Here is a 7,801-nt window from a genome sequence, read left to right as displayed (position 1 = left end):
GCATTGTGAATGCATGTGCGAACATTACGGAAGGCGAACTACTCGCTGTTGAGAGGAATGTCGTTACACGTATTGCCAAATGCATTGGGGTTGACGGACATCATTTTGAGCATTTATTGCGTTAATGTGGTATTTACAGGTAATCACGCTGTAACAGCATGAGTTCTCAGAAATTATAAGTTCACAAAGGTACACGTATCACATTGAAACAACCGAAATAAAATGTTGAAACGTACCTACGTTCCGTATTTTAATTTAAAAAACCCACCTGTTACCAACTGTTCGTCTAAAATTGTGAACCATATGTTTGTGACTATTACAGCGCCATCTATCACAAAGCGAAAAAAGTGGTCCAACTAAATTCATATTTCTTTACGTATTACACGAATATGTAATAAAAAATGGGGGTTCCTGTTTTAAAAAACGCAGTTGTTATCCGTTTGAACTATGGCAGCGCCATCTAGAGGGCCAACCATAGCGCCATCTGGTTTTTCCCTTCAAGCTAGACAACTTTCGTTCTTTGTAGTTTTTTCGTTTGACGCTTATTTCGTGAGATATTTGGCACGGTCACGATCAATGGACCACCCTGTATATATTGATTTGTAGGTGGCCAAAGTTAAATATTAAATTATGTTTCAAATGAGAGACCAGGCTCCCTACAAATTATTTCAAATGCTTTCGGCAGAATGTAATGCAGGCTAAGTTCACTGACCTAGAATAAATCGTGTCTTTGAAAGTATGTATTTTTTGTCTAAATAAAATTAGTGAAGCTTTGCACTTTAGTTAATTGAATAACTTGAAATGATTCTTCCTGCTCCGGCTGTGGTGATATGTCACACAAAAAAATAAATTTAAATACGCCGCGTAATGGCGGCCAATCACGAAAATTTCCTCCAGACCGAGCGGTACAAAAAGGAACATGCATAACCCGCTGCCCCTGAATCTATCTTGCTACTCTCCCATGCAAACCACATATACTTAAATTACATGAAATACACCACAATGGCAACATGGAATACAACACAAGGAATAGTCACAACGTTATAATCACATCACTTTCAGCTTTCCCACTTCAATTAGTATTCATCCCAGTTTCACACGACACTGCCCCACTTCGCAACTTTTCTTTCCTACTATGAACTCTGGAGGATATATGCACGTCTTCCTGTGCAATGCAAGCCAAGTGGCGTTGCTGGATAGACGGCTGACTCACCTTGTTTCACTCTCAGAGTATTATAGTTTGAATCAACCGTCACACAGAAACATAACACGCAAAGTAATATTAAGAACATATTAGTCACACACGCGAGTCCTCAACTGATACCATGGACGAGTACTTCTCTTTATCCTTTGTCTCATACACAGATTGAGACTCACACAGTACTCACCACGTGGAAGTACTCGTCTCTAATTTCAAGTCCTGAATACGCCATTTCTTAAATATCTCCAACTTATAGTAAACACGCCAGTAATTCAGATTAACTTTAGCCCTCGGAAGCATTTCAACTTATTTCTACACGTGGTTTCATTGTGACCGTTGGTCACTTCCGAAGATTGCTACGATCCCCTTAATATTACCTGCCTGTCATTTAATTCTCCCCCTAAAAGTTCCTGAAACAGAGAAATAATTATTCCAAACTACTCTTAAGTATTTCACATGTATACCATGTCTCCACTCTTTTGCCTTTACGGAGCACACCTAAGACAGGTCTTACCAACACAAGATCTAGCGCCAGAGTGCTGAAACATGGCCGTTCTTCAGGTCAGCTCGCACCTCCGTCGAGGTGGGGGCGCACCATGTTATCGTATTGGTCAGCCATATTTCAGGCGCTCAAAGCTCAGGTAAATTTCATCTCTTTGGTTCCACCAAAGGTGACCAAAGGACCGTCTCAGAGATGCTCATATACTGCACATTCACTATCTGCGGTTAGCTTACGACCATACATTCATTCATATCACATATCTCACCAAATTGGATGCAGGGATTTATTTTGTGGGAGTGCACATGTGATCAATTAAATAAATAAATTATCCTTCTTTCCTACACTTCGGTGCATTAAGTGAAATTGAGTTATTATTACAATAAATATGTTGTTCTGACAAGAATAACGAAGAATGTTGTACATATTTTCAGTGTCGGGCAGTACTGTACCCATTAAACATTTTCATAATTAATTTGTAGCTTATGTCCATGTAATATTATTCAGAGTCCTTTTATTATTTACTTCAACTATATCGGCTTGAATATTTCAAAAGGGACACTATACTGACTACAGTAAACATGTTCATATACATAAGCGATACAGTAGTTACGAAAAGATGAAGAGACTTGATGGATTGTCTAGTTTGGAGAGACGCATCAAGTCTGTCTTCTGTGTGAAAACTGCTACTGCCACATCAATTTGTTGAAAGTACTACTCACAAAGTTTCACTGTAAAACGTGTAACAATAAAAGTATATTTATGAGGATTTCAACGAAGTACTGGGTTGGTGAATACGTTCGTAGCCTTTTTCCATAAGTTTAATAAACACAACAGATACGCATGACAGAGAATGACAGAGACTTTAGTCATCAGTAAGATATCCACCTTCACTATCTGCAAGTCTGCTAACACTGGGGTATCTTAAGGTGCGTCTACACTACTCGTGGGGCTTGTGTACTTGTGCGGCTCCGAGGGCTCACCCCAAAACAGGCTTGTTAAGAGCCCGAGCATATGGCCTGTCTGGCCCAGGCTGTTGTCGGTACATCAAAGGGATGCGCGGTGAGCTGCGCGTGTGGTGTGGGCGGCAACAAACTTTTACCAGTTGGCTCGCTGCACTTGTACAGTTGGGTCTTGCTGTTATTCTTTCCCTGCGTTGTGTGCATCGGTTTTTCTTTTAAAATGGAGTGGACCGACGATTTTGTCGTTAAATCATAAATACTTATGAACAATATCCTGTGCTGTGGGATGCAACAAACTCCCATTACAAAATAAAATTAAAAAAAAAAGTGAAGCGTGGGATTCCATCGCGACAGAACTCCGCGTGGATGTGGCCGAATTAAAAAAAATGATCAGCTTATTAGCCACTTACAGGAAAGTACACCAGAAGAAAAATGAACCTGGGAAGTCTGGCGCTGGGGTTAAGGAAGTGAACGCTCCAGATTGGATCATTTTCAAAGCTTTTGAATTGCTGCGCTGCAAATATCAGCTGCGGAAGGCAATCAACACAGATGTAAGTAAAAACTATTTATTCTTGGAAATGTGTAAAAAACCTATTAACAAACTTAATGGGGTTTGGTCCCTTTTGGGTTTCGTCTCCACTGCTACTTAACTTTTTGTCTTTCTCAGCTTACATTTCGGACCCTACTCATTTGTTATTTTTAAATGTTTTGGTGTCATTCCCTTATATACTATTAACCAAATCATATCCTAAGATATTTTTGTCCTATTTATTTTAGCTTAACACTATTTCTATTAGGAATATACCTAGTAACTGCTTATAGTTTTCAAATTTAAAAATTAAGTAAGTTCTAATTGTGATAAAACTATGGATTTATGGCAAAATGAGCTCTGAAAGTCACAGAGGGGAAAGAAGGAAATGGATTAACAGGACTGGAATACATACTGAGGCAACGCTGGGTAACATTTATTTTTCTAGCACAATATATTTAAGCACATGTATGTTTATATGTATTTTATTTGTATATTATGTTATTTGAGGAAATAAAAATAGGAATTAATGAAGATAAAACTTCACATATATAGGGAGTTGAAATGTGTGCAGTCAGGCAGTCACTAGTATGTATGAAGCTAGTAGCTGATAAACATTCTTTAATAAGTTACTGGTAATCATCTTGCCTTGTCAATCTTCCCTCTTTGGAAATGAAATAAGCGGCGAATTCATCTCTAATATCTTGGGCAGTCTGCGTTGAACGTTGTGAAATGTTCGCTAATCGTGTAAACGTTGTAGCAGGAGTGATCTCATTTCTCTAAGTTCGTGGCTTTAAATGCCCGTTCTCCTCATGATCCACTGCTCCTACAGTGGTATAAATTTGTCTGGAAGCAGAACTTTTTCGCAAAAAATTATGGAGGTATACATAAGAAAGTATTCCGAACGCACTTTCCACAATCTGCCGTGCTCTCTAAAATGTGTAGTTAAAAATTCTTCTCATTGACCTCCGAGGTTGTTGTCCATTACACGGCTTCATGATAGTATTGTTGAGGGGAAACTCGTCGTCTGCGACAATGACATAGGGTACTTTTTTGTGTCTATCTGGGAGGTACGATCGTCCGGAGAAACCCATATTCTTAAAAAGAGATATATTTAGAAAAACGCCACCGTCTGAAATTCTACCTTGACACCCGACATCAGTATACACTCCTGGAAATGGAAAAAAGAACACATTGACACCGGTGTGTCAGACCCGCCATACTTGCTCCGGACACTGCGAGAGGGCTGTACAAGCAATGATCACACGCACGGCACAGCGGACACACCAGGAACCGCGGTGTTGGCCGTCGAATGGCGCTAGCTGCGCAGCATTTGTGCACCGCCGCCGTGTGTCAGCCAGTTTGCCGTGGCATACGGAGCTCCATCGCAGTCTTTAACACTGGTAGCATGCCGCGACAGCGTGGACGTGAACCGTATGTGCAGTTGACGGACTTTGAGCGAGGGCGTATAGTGGGCATGCGGGAGGCCGGGTGGACGTACCGCTGAATTGCTCAACACGTGGGGCGTGAGGTCTCCACAGTACATCGATGTTGTCGCCAGTGGTCGGCGGAAGGTGCACGTGCCCGTCGACCTGGGACCGGACCGCAGCGACGCACGGATGCACGCCAAGACCGTAGGATCCTACCCAGTGCCGTAGGGGACCGCACCGCCACTTCCCAGCAAATGAGGGACACTGTTGCTCCTGGGGTATCGGCGAGGACCATTCGCAACCGTCTCCATGAAGCTGGGCTACGGTCCCGCACACCGTTAGGCCATCTTCCGCTCACGCCCCAACATCGTGCAGCCCGCCTCCAGTGGTGTCGCGACAGGCGTGAATGGAGGGACGAATGGAGATGTGTCGTCTTCAGCGATGAGAGTCGCTTCTGCCTTGGTGCCAATGATGGTCGTATGCGTGTTTGGCGCCGTGCAGGTGAGCGCCACAATCAGGACTGCATTCGACCGAGGCACACAGGGCCAACACCCGGCATCATGGTGTGGGGAGCGATCTCCTACACTGGCCGTACACCACTGGTGATCGTCGAGGGGACACTGAATAGTGCACGGTACATCCAAACCGTCATCGAACCCATCGTTCTACCATTCCTAGACCGGCAAGGGAACTTGCTGTTCCAACAGGTCAATGCACGTCCGCATGTATCCCGTGCCACCCAACGTGCTCTAGAAGGTGTAAGTCAACTACCCTGGCCAGCAAGATCTCCGGATCTGTCCCCCATTGAGCATGTTTGGGACTGGATGAAGCGTCGTCTCACGCGGTCTGCACGTCCAGCACGAACGCTGGTCCAGCTGAGGCGCCAGGTGGAAATGGCATGGCAAGCCGTTCCACAGGACTACATCCAGCATCTCTACGATCGTCTCCATGGGAGAATAGCAGCCTGCATTGCTGCGAAAGGTGGATATACACTGTACTAGTGGCGACATTGTGCATGCTCTGTTGCCTGTGTCTATGTGCCTGTGGTTCTGTCAGTGTGATCATGTGATGTATCTGTCCCCAGGAATGTGTCAATAAAGTTTCCCCTTCCTGGGACAATGAATTCACGGTGTTCTTATTTCAATTTCCAGGAGTGTACAAAAAACAATAGCCAGCATCCACTAGGCCAAAAAGAACAATGCTGAAAAACGTATTGTAATTGCAAAAATTGCTTCCAGAATTAACTGGGCTTTGGACTGCGCAATGTTTGCAATCCATTGCACCGAGGCAATGAGGAAAGTTCCATTTTCTCTCATATTCCTCCGCTGCAAGCATCCACTCTTGTTGTGTCTGTGGCATCTACAAAAAATTAAATAGAAACTAATAAATGCTAATAATATAAATAATTATTAATAGCATTGACAATAATGGATATTATCATAATTATGAACATTAATAATAATTAAAATCAATAATATTGCGTAATATTGTGTAGTTAATCATCATAACGAATATTCTGCATTTCACATATCAACTTGACATTGTTCCCAATTTTTTAAAATTATTATTATACATCCCCCTATTCCTGCATCCACTCCTTTACTTTTTATTTTACTTGCTTTATTATTGTTTATATCAATCTATTGTCGTCGCTTATTTTAGGAGGAATTTAAGGAGGACTTGGAGGAACAGTTGCGGGCAAGGATACAAACGAAGTTACAGCGAGCACTTGCGAAGAAATTAGTAGTTAAAAAAAATGGTTCAAATGGCTCTGAGCACTATGGGACTCAACTGCTGAGGTCATTAGTCCCCTAGAACTTAGAACTAGTTAAACCTAACTAACCTAAGGACATCACAAACATCCATGCCCGAGGCAGGATTCGAACCTGCGACCGTAGCGGTCTTGCGGTTCCAGACTGCAGCGCCTTTAACCGCACGGCCAATTAGTAGTTAAGATGTCGATCATTAAACAACGCAAGGCCACAGACTACCACCCACACCGAGCAAACGCACGAAGGTATTTCCTTCACCTAGAAAAAATCAGAGAAAAACGGTCGAAGATCCTCGCAAAGGAGAGGCATATAATGCACTACAAACTGCTTTATCTAAAACTAGAGACGAGTTTGACATCTATGGAGAGTAAATAGTGAACGTTCTACAGTCCGTGGACAAAAGAACACGTGCTTTCGTTAAAAAAGAATTTTTCGAGACGGTTTTCAGAGCAGGAAGCGGCTGTTTCGCACATTCTAGACCAAGTTCAACTAACAGCGACCAAAGTTGCTCGTCGGATTTACCTATTCCTTCAACTCAACATGTTCATGCCGATGAGGAGATGCAAAGCAACTTCCAACAGACATCTACTTCTACTTCTACTTCTGACAACGCCGAACAAGGCTCTCCACATTTTCGGGATCTGCTTGATTTATAATAATTAAAAGTAATAATCTTTGCGTTTAATTGTTTCTCATGCTTTAAATCTAAATGTTTTTATTTCTTGCCTTATGAACTGATTAATAAAATTGCATTAATAACAAACTTTGTATAATTTATAAACTTACCTTTTCAAACTCCTTCACGGTGCCAGTAAGAGCTGCACATACTTCAGGAACAATGTTTGATATCACTTGCTTGGAGACTTTAAATAAAAAACTGAGGCTGGTGTAGGAATCGCCAATGCTAGGTATCTGAGCGTAAGTGCCAACCGCTCAGTAACTGGTATAGCTTTCCAAAATTTGCTGTCAGCCTTTGATATTTTCGGTCCAAACTATTTATCAGATATTTAAAATCGGATGCGAACATACGGCAAAATCTCTTGCAATGTGTTTCCAACTTTCAAGTCATCCATCATATCACTCCCACTATATTTTCTTCTTCTTCTGACAACTGTGGTCATCCACCACCTGCGTTTTCTTGGGTCTTTTGAGCGTCTTAGTCTACATTCTTCCTCAGCTAAAAGGCGCGTCACAAGGGAGCTGACATTTGCTATAACCACTTCGTCCATTTTTAAATTAGGAAACTGGCACTGGTCACGGCTGCGAGTACGGTGCGGATCTTCACGAGCCAAAGCCTGGCAAGCGACTGAAGTAGTGTGGACGAAGATAGAAGCAGCACGAGCGCAAGTCAGACAAGTTTGACAAGTCTCCTGACAGACGAATATGACGAGCACAAGTCCGGCGAGCA

At 42.4% G+C, this 7,801-nt stretch overlaps 1 pseudogene; it reads left to right on the top strand.

The window, feature by feature from the left end:
• The first annotated feature begins 2,882 nt into the window (after nt 1–2,882).
• LOC124799175 lies at nt 2,883–7,049 on the top strand (annotated as a pseudogene).
• The last annotated feature ends 752 nt before the right edge of the window (nt 7,050–7,801 follow it).

Source organism: Schistocerca piceifrons, chromosome 5 (genome assembly GCF_021461385.2).
Source record: "Schistocerca piceifrons isolate TAMUIC-IGC-003096 chromosome 5, iqSchPice1.1, whole genome shotgun sequence".
Lineage (NCBI taxonomy): Eukaryota > Metazoa > Arthropoda > Insecta > Orthoptera > Acrididae > Schistocerca > Schistocerca piceifrons.
This window is presented reverse-complemented; position numbering and strand designations above follow the sequence as displayed.